This window comes from Plectropomus leopardus, chromosome 1 (assembly GCF_008729295.1).
Source record: "Plectropomus leopardus isolate mb chromosome 1, YSFRI_Pleo_2.0, whole genome shotgun sequence".
NCBI lineage: Eukaryota > Metazoa > Chordata > Actinopteri > Perciformes > Serranidae > Plectropomus > Plectropomus leopardus.
The window spans coordinates 29,798,460-29,811,651 of record NC_056463.1 but is presented as its reverse complement, the minus strand read 5'-3'; the positions used below and the strand labels follow the sequence as shown (position 1 = coordinate 29,811,651).

Below are 13,192 nucleotides of genomic sequence, written 5' to 3'. Positions count from 1 at the left end.
GTGTCAGGGCTTATTTTTGGGATGCAGCCTCTGGCAGGCCCTGGATAGACTAGTTATTAGGCATGTATGCTTATAATTTAGCCAAACCACGGAGGGTTTGGACACAAACTCTGAAGCCTCAAACTGAAAGTCTTACGTCTCTCTCCTCCCTCTTGTTCCTGCCTTCTTGTCAGAGGATTTAAGCAAAAGCAAAGGAAACTGCGACTGTGAGAATGGCTTTACACAAAAAATATAATGTGGTTTTTCCAAGGACAGGGTAGCAAGCTGACAACTGTGTAGTTCAAGCACATCATTGCTAGCAAACTACCATCCTTAGCATTTCAGGAATGACAACATTAACAGAATGCTTATATCATACATTATTTGTATTCAAGGATAAACTACTCAAGATAAATGCAAGTGCAACTTCTGTAGGAAATGCATGCAACCTAACTTGCAAAAGACACACTGCCATTGATCCAAAACACCCAGACAAATGCACGAGGCGTCTGCAGAGCAAGTAGACCTGCTGCACAAGCACTGGAATCTGAATCCAAACACTCACATGTCACAACAGCACTCACACAAACACACACAGGCATCAGGACTGCATAGAGATAATTAGCAAGCACAGCTGACTCCTTGAATTGTCCTCCGTCCTCCCCCCATCGTTTCCCTGCTAATAGGGGCGTGAGTCCCACTTATTAGATGTGATTATCCACCCAGGGCTGTATGTAGATTAGCTTTATTACATCCCTCAACCAGCTTCTCTGCTATTTAGACAGAAAATGTAATTCAATGATGTAACTTAGATATAAATCTGCATTTACAGGGCAAAGTCCCACTCCAGTACTGGTTATGACAGGTTGGCTGATTAAACTATCAGGCTGACAAGCCCAGCAGCCACACAAGAGGACAGGCAAAAGTACAAAGGCCCTCTTATTATAGAAAATCCCCCAGAATAGCCAACGGTGGGGATATGGTAATGATGTAGTACCTCTCCATCAGGTCTACAACACACACACACACACACACACACACACACACACACACACACACACACACGCAGGCATACACATATACAGCAACACTTATAGACATATTTGTGGACTCAAGTGCATACATATAACAAACACAAACATACACAGACATTTGTATATATACTACACAATATGTATACATACACATTTGACTGTTCGCAGACACACACACACACACGCACACACACAGACCCACACACAGTTATCTCTCCAATTCCCTTATCCAGCTGAATATGATGACTGGCTTTTGGAATGACCTCCAGGCAGAGGACAAGGCCTTGTTCTGTGGCTCCCTCCCCTTCCCCTCCTCTCTTTCTTCCTCCCACAGAATGAATCTAAAAAGATTGGTGACCTTGCTGTGGGTCTGTGAGGGAAATGAGCTACATCTTGTCACAGACTGAACAGGCCATTTGAAACCTGGTTTGTTGGCTTTGAAAGGGCCAGCGATCGCGGAGCTGATAAGCGGAGGGGGTGTGAAGGGGTGGCTTTTATTCTGAAAATTAAAAGGCAGGCCTGATGGAAATATGTCTGCATCTGTGTTAAGCATATCGTTGCAGGACGCTTATCAAGTGAGCATCTCTTCTGCAAGAGAGAAAGGGCAGACAGTAGCTGTGAATCCATACTCCGCTGCTGGCAAGCTGTAGGCACGAAACAAAAACAACCAGCGAGGCTTCTCAACAGCCCTTATGCCAATAACTAGGAATATGTTAATGATTTTCAGGAGGCAAATTAACTTTAAGGGTTTCTTACCACTGTGCCATCTCTGGGATAGGATTTAAAATTCATTATCTGCACAGTTATCCAAATCCATGCTATGGTTCAGACAGACACACAACACACACAAAGTCTGGAAACAAGCACAAATGAGCAAACTCGCCCATTTCTCCAGCGAGATTGTGTGCGTATGTGTGTGTGCATGTGTGTATGGAGCTCTCCAAACAAAAGCTGGCATCTCCCATGGCCTGCACAAATGTTTGTCTAATGTAAACCGCCATATAGGAGCATCTAATTAGGGGTGTCAGGCTGCATGTGGCTGAGAAATCTCAGCCAACTGTCAGCCGATTCAGATCGCTCCCAATCAGCGGGGAGACGAAAAAGGGAAGAAAAGGCAGGAGAGCATCCGGCAACTGGGAGCCAGGGACCCGAGCGGGGGGCAATTAACAGCCAAGGTGAAGCCACTCATTGTCGTCAAAGAGACTATGCTAGCCATGCATGTTAGACTCCTACCCTCCCCGTTACTTTGCCAGCATCCGATGGCACTTTTGTAATTAGGCTCAGAATGCGAAGCAGTGCTGCATGGCGACGGCGGCCCCGGTGCTGCCTGAAATGACACATGAAGGAGAGCATGCTGGGTAGGCGGCGCAGCAGCACTAGAAGCACACATCCACAGAGAAAAGTAGGTCTACAGGCGTGGGTGAGTGGGCAGGGCTGGCCTCAGTGGGTGAAACCCAGAAAAAGGTCATGATAACCCAGCATGGGTCGAGTGTCCTCATTAAAAACCTGAGCTTTAAAGAGAGACAGAGATGCTCATCATTACTGCACAGCATTTTAACCCTCTGAAACCTAAGCAAATTGGCTTGATTTCTTTTAAAAACATCATAGGAGGGTGACGTGTAACCTAACAAGAAATCGCAGAAAAACAAACAAAAAAGAAAAGTTAAAAAAAACAACAACAAAGAAAAAACAAGAATGTGAACTCAAGAAAGTGCTGAAAAATCTTATCTTATTTTTCTGTAAGATAATTGTTATTATATGATTAATTTTAAATATATAATTAATGGAATCATAAATACGGTTTTCTGGACATTTTCCTCTGTTTTTGTAAATCCCTCCCAACTAATTTTCATATTATTTTTTTCTCACCTTTCACTACTTTTTTGCAGTTGGCAAGACATTTCTTGCTAAATTGCTCATTGCCAAGTTGCTCATAATGGGTTTTTTTGGTTTTTAAGAAATAAATCTAATTTTCTCAGATTTTAGAGGTTTAAATACTTGCCAGGCATCTGAATGCAACACAAGAAAACTGATGTTGATGCAGGCATTAAAGGGTTAAAGACCACACCAAGTAAGGGTGAGTCCTATCTCTTAGAAGGCCTTGGAAACACACAGTAACACACGTTAAACACGTAGACCTGCAAAAAGAAGCAAATATGACTTGAAAGGCTGGGGGAAACACAGGGCATGAAAGGTAAGAGTAAAAAAAAAAAAAAAAATCACAGGCCAAGGTGTTTTCTGAACCATCTCCCTTGACGTTGATGATTAGCGGGTGAAAAGTGTGAGAGGAATGCCGTGTTTTTTTTCTTCTACCTAAAGCCATGATTTGCTTTGCATAAACAACAACAACAACAATAGCAGGCAGGTTCTTCTGTAGAAGCCACACAATGAGCTCAAGGGTTCCTCATAACATCTCATTATAGTTAATGAGCGCTGTGTGTTTACAATGTGTAGCTCTATAGAGCTAGCAGTGTTTACCCATCCCCTCCTCTCAATGGAGATCACTCAGCACACCCCAAAACAAAGGAGGATTTGTTTAGCCATGGGCTGTGTTTCTTCCCCTCTGGATCATAGGGCTCAATCGAGCAGGCACAGGCTGTTAGCACTATCTCCCAAATTCATCACAGCTACCATGGAATCCCCCAAAATATGGTGGGTTACAGAGGTACATAATTAAGTTAGATTAAACATTAAACACTATATGTCTACCTCTGACATAAATATATATCCCTCAAGGGCCATCTAAACCAAAACGCCTGCAAAATTAAAGCACGTAGTCTTATGTTTTAAAAAGCAGCTCAACTGGCTAGGTTCAGCTATATTGAGTCAGTCATAGCAAACTTCCCCGTGACCAACAGAGGTCTGGAGGGATCCACGGCTCCACACCTGGATGTCCTGTCAGGAGCTTGTCATGACTACACACTCTGAAAGGATTGCGAAAACATGTAACACTATCCGCATTCCTCTCTTCACTGCAGAATCTGACGATCAAGTCAAGAAATGAGAGACGAGGACGACCAGACTTGAGCAGATGAAGTTTATAATCTGATTATCTTTGACTTTGGCAGTCAGAACAGCAAATATAGCTCATCCGCCTCGCTTCCATACGCCTCCTTAATTAAACAAGTAGGAAAATACCAGAAGGGGAGAAAATTAAACATATAAAATGTTTCCGGAACATCACATCTGCATCAGTACAACACATACCTCACTGCATCATACGCCTATCTACTAATTAAGAAAATAATTATCAGCACCTAAGATCCTTGAGTAAAAAGCTACAGGAGAGTTCTGCATGGAAGGGTCTTCTCTTAATCAGTGTGTTAGGAAGCATGGCAATTGAGAGGCTGATTGAGTCCTGTGTTGAGTGTGTGTTAATCTCTGATTAACATCTGCGTGTGATCTCGTGGAAGTATGGCACCAGTGAGCCCTATGTGCACACAGGGCATGAAATATCCAGGCGTGTAATAACATTTTATTTACAAAGGGGCCCACTGGGCACAATGCATGCCAGCTCTGCCAAACTGAGCCCAATGCAATTCACTTGAATGCATTATATTACCCTGGCAATCCAACTGGGGAAAGGAAAAGGGAATGGCTTTAGTCACACTGGGTTATTAGGAGCGGAGAGATGATGGATACCTGTAAGGCAAACCTAATCCAACACTCATCAGCCTCAGCAAAGAACAGCAGGGTACCTATAAAAGGGGAGGATGAGGCATGATGAGGACCATACGGGAGGGTCAGTGTGCTCTAACCTGCCTGACCCAAAGCCTTCACTTTATCTGTAGTGAGACTAGCATCGCCTCCCCAGCAAGGACCGAAGCAGGACTGTATTTCAGGAAGGAATGTGAGGCATGCACACCGCAACGCCCATCCACTCCTCCTAAATCAATGGTGCATTTAGCCAGGAACCTGCTGGATCAAAATCAATAAAACACACTATTTCAGCACACAGGGGGGAAAACATGAACGCACACCAAACATTAAATCATTAGCATGTGGAGTGACAGCAGTGTATGGAAAAGTAGGTATGCATGCGTGGTGACATGTCTGTGATTGGCATCAATATGCAATGCATATGGAGGGCAGAGGTGTGTTTGTATGTGTAGTTAAAAAAAGAAGTCATTACATTTCATGGCTTGTGAGTTTGTTTAAGCAATGCCAACACTTGCGTGCAATGTACTGTCAAAAAAAAGGGTTCAAGGGATGGCAGTACTTATATATGGAATGCAATAAATGCTCACTAACACAATATATGAAAATATATGGCTTAATTCATATTCATTGTTGCTATGAACTGACAGCTTATCTGAATAATCTCCACTTTATGCAAGTGTGAAAATATCACCTATGGGCTGACCTATTGCACCCTTGGGGCTCAGGCCCCATCATTTATCTTGTATGGTGAATATCCCCACATGATAATTCTAGAATAATATTCTTGGTCCAAATGACCCCTGTTTCCAATATTGTCTTCAATTTAATGAAAAAACAAAACAAAAACATGTCAAGAAAGATATTTAGTGGATGCATTGCAATTTGTATTGAAACAGATTTTTGCAAAATTTGCCAATAGGAAAAAAAAATACGAAAAAAGAAAAGGTGTGTTGCAAGGTGTTTGTGCACACAAAAAAAATCTAGCTTTTCAAAGGACGTGACTTATTGTTTATAATATGTATAACCTGTACTTAAATAAATCCAGCTTTAGGGAAACTCTATTATTATTTGTGTTTTGAAAAGTAGGATCATGAAAATAGCTTTACAGCTATATACGTTTTAGTGTAAATCATATTTTCTAAGTGCATACATATACACGTATACACACACACACACACACACAAACACACACAAACACACACACACACACACACACACGCATACACACACACACACACACACACACACGCATATATATATATACAATTTTCAGTGTAAATTATATTTTCCAAGTATCAACAATGGACAGATAACAGATATAAACAAACCCTTTCAAGCATGCATCCACGGGCAGCAAAAGCCCAGTAATTTCAGTTATTTTATGCTGTCTTTCCCTCTTTAAGGATTCTCTTATAATGAATATATGCAAAAGTCCATTAGAGCATAAAAACACAGACACCAAGCCCTCGCTTCTCCTTTCCACAACATGAAAAAAAAAAAAAAAAAAACAAGCTAGCGGCATCGCTTTCAATGAGAGCTATGCCTTTCAAACTGCTTTGGTGTCCTACAAAATTACCATATGAGAAGCTATTTACGACTCGACAAAATTTCTGTGTGTTTCCATGAGAGTTCAGTCCGTTCCTGTGATGGAACAAAATGAAAAGCCTGCCTTACTTGTTGCACGCAATTAAGCCCCTGCGAAAAGACAGTCGGGGCAGTTTAACATTTCATAGGGCTGTAATTATTCTTTAACTGTTAGAAAGTGTTGTCCCCTAGGAGCCAATTACTTGAAAAGCGCTCATCACACACAAGATATATACAAACAAATCCTTCAAGCACAAAGTAAATGTTTAAACATTAAAAGGGATGAGCGAAGGAACCCATACCAATCAGTTTTGGTAGGAGCTAATTACTAATAAGAACAGCAACCCCGTTGTGTTAGATAATTATGACACCAACTTGCACCTCAAACACACAGTGCACCTGGCTGGCTGGTGTACCATGGCTATGATCACAGAGGGAGAGAGGAATCAAGCACTGACTACCAAAGACTGCAGAGGCCAAGTGGACGAACACGGAAAGTTACTGGCATCAGTATCTCAGCACTTGTGGGAGAATATTCATGTTTACAACACACCCACGTATTAGAAACTGATTTTGACCTTTAAATAAAGAACAATAAAATCTAATCTCATTTATTTTCAAACTATATCATGGGTTAGCGGTAGTACAAAACATTTTTACAAGCAAACTCAAATCTGTATTTTGTATGTGTTTCAAGTAATTTGTCTAAAAACATGCAAGTGAGTCTTTAAATGAGGTAAGTTACTACACTAGAATGAAGTTCATACCACTTCAGGAAACACTAAATACATTTAAAAAACAATTCTCAAAGCTGAATTGGACTGGACGCCACCCTGAGTGAATTACATCACTTATTTTTAACTAAAATAAAAACTTAAGAGTCAATATTAGCTTAAGTGACTTAGATGGATAATTCTTCAGTTCAGCAATCATATTAACCTCCACTTACTCTCTGCGTCTGCTTGGCCCGTTGTTTGCTCATCTAATCAATCTCCTTCAGCCTTGTTCTTTAATGTCCTACCACGTTTGGCCATCTCTAAATATCCGCTAATGCCTGGGAAACATCAGGCCCTCAATGATAGCACTGTAAATGTAATTTATTTCTCACTCATGCAAGCACTTGAGCTAAACGATTATGGCTACTGAGGAGCGGCACACTATATAAGATAAATATTGATTGACTGGAGGGTTTGTTAGCTACAGTGAAGAATAAGGTCTGAGTGAGAGGGAGATGTCTATAAAGAGGAGAGGGAGAGGAGTGTTGAGTTGTCTTGTGCCAACTAGGCTTGTTCCAAATAAAGAATAGGCTGGCTCGACCTGGCTCGGCCACAAACGACCATTTCACAGGAATCTCAGTCTTTCAGATCCAACACCAAACACACTGGGTCTCTCTCACTCTACCTCTTTCTCTAGACAGCATCACTTTGCTATGAATTTCCCTCCTTGGTTTCCTGTCTGTCTGTGTGAACAGGGCCAGGTTAATTAGTGGCACATGATATATATCCAGATCGCACAAAGTACAAAAATCTGTGTTTTTACACACATATTTGTAATCTTCATATTATCACTTTCATATTAAGCATGTGTTTTGAATGCGGAACCAGTTGCAAATATCATTTTTTGACATCCTCAAATAATGGCTGACAACAGCAGCTCAAATCACCGTGTGCACTGCAGCTCATTGTTTGTATTTTTTATATGAAGACAAAGTAATTAGTTTCTGTTCTCTATACAGAATTATGTTACTCGTGACATTTTCAGCAAGTAATTGGCGAAGGAATACATTTCAACATTAACCCTCCACGTTTGGAAGGTGAGTCATAGAAAAAAAATATTATTCATTCTCACTTGAGAGCATTCTAGGTGTGTGTGTTAGTAGTGTGTGTGTGTGACAGTAAATGCCAAAATATAGTTATCAAAATGAGAAAGGAACAATGTGAGATGGCCTGAATTTTTCCTGCTATGTGACAGGACCTTTATGTTTAGAAAAGATTACTGGTGCATCATCCTGTGTTTATACACACACACATACACACACAAGCACACACACACACACACACACACACACACACACACACACACAAAAACACACACACACACACACACACACACACACACACACACACACACACACACACCAGACTCTGCTTGTCTTGTTTCATCGTCCTTGACATCATATTGTAGCAGCATCTCCAGAGGCCCAGGCATAACCTCAAAATCCTGTTTAGCTAAATTAACATTAGGACTCCCGTTGCAACGCAGCAAACCCTTTGTGATGTAATATTGGAGAGGGATTGCTCTGGAAAAACAACACTGGATGTGTGGCATATCTATTCTCATGTTGCCTTGTGCAAAAAGTATGTGCCTCTCATAATAGAGAAAATATTGCCGTCCACTTATTCCTCAATGAAAACACAACTGAGATACATTTCCACGTGCACGTGATGGTGTGTGTTTTTGTAGTGCGCAAATGCATCCCGATTCTGTTTGAGTGCAAGCGTTTGTGTGCCGCAGACTGTCAAACTTTCCCCTAACCCTCAATTACCACAAACACACTCACATATACACACGTTACACAGGAAATTTCCACCGGTGTAAACAACTTTGTGTATGTTGATGTGTGAGACTGACTGAGAGAGAAACAAAGCTGTCTCAAATCCCATTTGGGCTGAGAGGCGGCCCATATGGAAAGTTACCAAATAGTGCTAATACTGCTAATAGGATGTTCCACTCTAAATAGGAGCTCATGTTAATACCCAGATTTTCATTCATGCTGGAAATTGTAGTTTTAAATTACAGTTTAATGCTTCAGATTTTAAATAAAAAAAGCCCCTCAAAAAACCTTCACAGCAACACAAAAATTACCACAGCCTCTGAACAGAGCCTCAGCCTCCCATTGTCAGCCAATTACTATGCAATCTCTTTCTTATGACTGAATAGCTCACTGTTAGCAAATAATGAAAAGGCAATTATGGCAAAGCTGTGTTCATATTACCCTCTTCATTTTATGCAGGCTGTAATTATTGTCAATCCTAGAGGCTTACTCTACCATGTAAGAGGCAGCAGGGAAGAAAATGGAGTGGGCTGGTGCATGGCAAATTGGAAATGTCACAGCTACCTTTTTATCAGCACCACTAGACCCTTTTGTGCGTGTGTGTGGATTCACGTACATGTGCACATACATACACACACATACTGCAAACAAACGTGGTTATACCAAGGTGTCCATTAGCACACACATATCCATGATATACATTTATTTACACATTAACACGCACACATATTTACTCTCATCATCGCCAATCATAAATTCACCAGTGGGGGGAAAAAAGGAAAAATTGCACACGCAGCACACGCAAAACGATGTGTGTTTTGCAGACTCTTCACCTCAAGCTGTTACCGTAGCTTAAGTACAACGCTAGCGGGTGAAGAAATAAATAAATAAACCCGATAGATGAAGCGGGTGTGAGAAAAACACACACACACATGCGCACGCACACATACACACATATTCCTTTTGTTCTTCCCCTTTTTTTCCCTGAAAACAATGATTCCCTGAAGACTCCTGGTTTTTCTTTCCCTGCCAGTGTCTGTCTAACAGCAAAGTGGTGGATATATTCCTTTTGCCTTGGCCCTCATTAGCTGTCTCCATGCTGTTCAGTAATAGGGAGTGGCACATAAATGATTCCCTTTATAGAGTTTGATGTGCCACATTGAGAGGACCACAGCCCCCGCATGGACAGCACCCCCCATCAGCCCCTTCCCCACCACTGCCAAACCCCCCCAGATGGAGTGCACATGGGGGGAGGGGGGGGGGGGGGGGCAGGGCTGGAAGAGAGGCTGGTGTGTGACACGCATGACAAACGCCTTAGCCTATGTCGGCGCTAATTCTAATGGGCGGCACTGACCCTTAAAATAAAACATTTCATCAATGTTTCCCTAAGTGCCACTAGCAGAGGTACATAATTAGGGTGGGACATCAATAAAGGCCCATGCAGGGGCATGAGTGTGGTGCACATGGCACCAGGCACAGAGATGGAAAAACAGAAGGGATACACAGGCAGGAGGTGCAGCGAGGAGAGATCTTTTGTCAATACTCTTGCATGCATCCCTGACAAATCAAAGTGAATAAACAATGTCGTGATTCTACCGTACCTTGACAGGCGAGAAGCAGGTCTACTAACACGATTCTGACGGCAGACTTTTCAAGGTCAGCCTTTAAGCTCTTTAACTGCACTGTTTCAAGCGCTGCACCAAATTCAACTCGACATTCATATACCTGGCAAGCACATTTATAATATATTTTTTTGAAAGTTATTTTCTCCTTTCTCTTTTTTCCCCCCACTTCGTCCCACAGAAGCAGGTTGCTGCTCCTTTTGTGTTTAACAAGATTCTTGAAAGTGTGCATGAGGGAAAAGTGCATTTCTTAAAGGAAGGCGTTGCACTACACGAGGCTGTCTTCCAAACGCGCTTTTCAAATGGATACTGAAGCCTGTCACAGTCATATTACTTTACCTCTAACATAATAGCATCGTCTAGTGCACTCCAACACAAAAGACAGCCAGGGAAACATCACAACAGGATCAGGGAGAAGAAAAGCCCTCTTTTAACTTTCAAAACTCCTTAAGTTCTCAGAGCACACAGACTTCGGTGTGCCGCTAGCTTACGATGGTGCGTTTGCCTGCTGCTTAGAAGACGGGTGGAGAGAGAGGGAGTAAAAACAATGTAGTCATTACAGCTCACTTGAGTGTCATTTTGGCAGGCAGTGTTATATCGCTGCTTGACTTCAGATGTGTACTGAAATCACTCCTCTGTTGTCTTGTGGCCTGGTGGCTGTTAGGTAGAGTTACAAGGCACACAAACAAACCAAAAAGATGCCAATTTATTTCCCGACACTGTTCTCCATATTTGAGAATTTTGAAAGCAAAGTGTTTTGATTTGCGCCGAGCGAATAAGGTGACAGAAAGTGATGGCAGAATACAGTGATCAATCATAGACATTTTGTGGAGGTTGCTCTGTTCTTTTCGGATACAGATCTCACCCCCAAAACAACAGCACAAACAGCAACAGCTGCGGCAGCGACTAGACCTATACAACAACACCAAAAGGTTTCCTAAGAACAGGGTATTGAGCCTGTGTGACAGCCTCTGTGTGCATGTGTGTGTGTGTGTGTGTGTGTGTGTGTATCATAGAATTCTCAGATTTGATGTTGTGATTGTCACAGGCCCTTGAAGCCAGTGGCCTGTGTGTTCGTCAATTCAGTTTGATGTGTCTCTCGTGCACACAGTGACACACAAACACACGCACTCTTTCATACACACCTTGTGAGCCCTTGTGTTTGTTCGTCCTCCACCTCTGGCCTGGAAATCCACGCTGTAAATAAAGCAAACAGGAGACAAAAAAAGGAAAATGAGACCGAATGTGAAGTCAGAATTACACTCTTCATTCCCCAAGTCATCTGGCTCAAAGGAATCATTTTCTGCAATAACAGGTAGTGCTAATCTGCAGAGGCCTGACGATATGTGAATAACACAAAATGACCAATTATACTAAACACGCCAGCTTTAATTTCCTGCCTCTGAGGACAATAAATAAACATGGCTTCTACGAAGGCGCGAGTGGAAAGTGCTTCGCTATCAAAGCCATCCTGGAGTTATTTTCTTTGATTAGCTGCCAAGGCCCAGATACCCCCGCCTGTTTCAAGTCATTTGAGGCGTTCAAAATGAAATTATGGAGCATCTCTTCAAGATATTAGTGTTAAAGAGCAAGTAGCCCATGGCTACAGTAATCCCCTGTTAATCCTGACCTAATGAGACCAAGCATGAGAGAAGGGGAAACACAGGGTTAAATGGCATTAGTGGGACTTACTGGAGTGGCGTAAGCTTTCTTAAACAGTAAATTATAACCATTTCTACGATGGTGTAATGCAATGTCATGTCAGTGAAAGTGAAATAGTGGAGTAACATGGAAAAACACTTTTAATATCCAGACGACACAAAATCAAATTCGCACTACGAGATGAAAACATCAACAGCTATTGTGTCATTCATCATAAAGCATTTTACATGTACTGTACAATAGCCAACATGTTAAAGTGGTAAGTGTACATACAGGTTACTATAGTTACGGATGGTTAAGGATAGGTTTCGGTTACGGGTCTCCAGATCCCAAGAGAAAGTGCTGACTCAGAGACAGATTTGGGGCAAATAAATTCTTTTTCTTCCTGCTCCTGCTTATGAGGCCTTTAGTGTGAGTGCACTGGAACAGCACAAACAAGCACTTAAATGCATCAATTAGTTAAAGAATTGTAGACCTGAAATGTAAAACACCGTGTTACATTAGGTTTAATAAAAACAAATAGGTTTAGAAAAAAGCTTAACTTCTGAGGAGTGCTGACTGTTTTTTTTCTTCATAAATCTCATGTAACGACATTACATTACAGAGTGGGAATCACCATGTTTTCTCCCAAATTAATTATCTATGTTTAAAGTAAAAATGCTCCCCTTTAAGAGCAGATTTCCCATGTTGCTTTAGTGCAAAACTAACCTGTTTCCGAAGGCGCTCTAATATACTCGGTAACACAGTAATAAGGTACTGTGGTGTGCCAGCGGGGCGGCCAAACTCATCCAAAGATAACACAGCACTCAGCACCCAGATCAGCAGGGCACTTCCTCCTCACCCCTCTGATCTTTAATAGACACTAATCAGATGTGGGGCCTGGAGAGAGAGAGAGAGAGAGAGAGAGAGAGAGAGAGAGAGAGAGAGTGAGTGAGTGAGAGAGAGACTCACACTCATTTATTCAAATAAAAATATTTATGTTAAAGCAACACATCTGCAAAGGTAATTTTAGGGGAAACACAAGCCTTCATAATCTCACATCTCAAAAAGCATCCAAATTCTCCATTTTAACATGATATTTATATTCTAGTCGTACT

General features: G+C 41.7%; 1 long non-coding RNA gene across 1 annotated transcript in view; it reads right to left on the bottom strand.

Moving 5' to 3' along the window:
* Window positions 1–12,968, bottom strand: part of LOC121937823 — a 157,285-nt gene extending 144,317 nt beyond the window's left edge. Inside the window, exons 1-2 of the long non-coding RNA XR_006105216.1 lie at window positions 12,804–12,968; window positions 11,579–11,630 (exon numbers count right to left, since the gene is read on the bottom strand). This is a non-coding gene — a long non-coding RNA (uncharacterized LOC121937823). The remainder of the gene's footprint in view (window positions 1–11,578; window positions 11,631–12,803) is intronic.
* Between the last annotated feature and the right edge of the window lie 224 nt (window positions 12,969–13,192).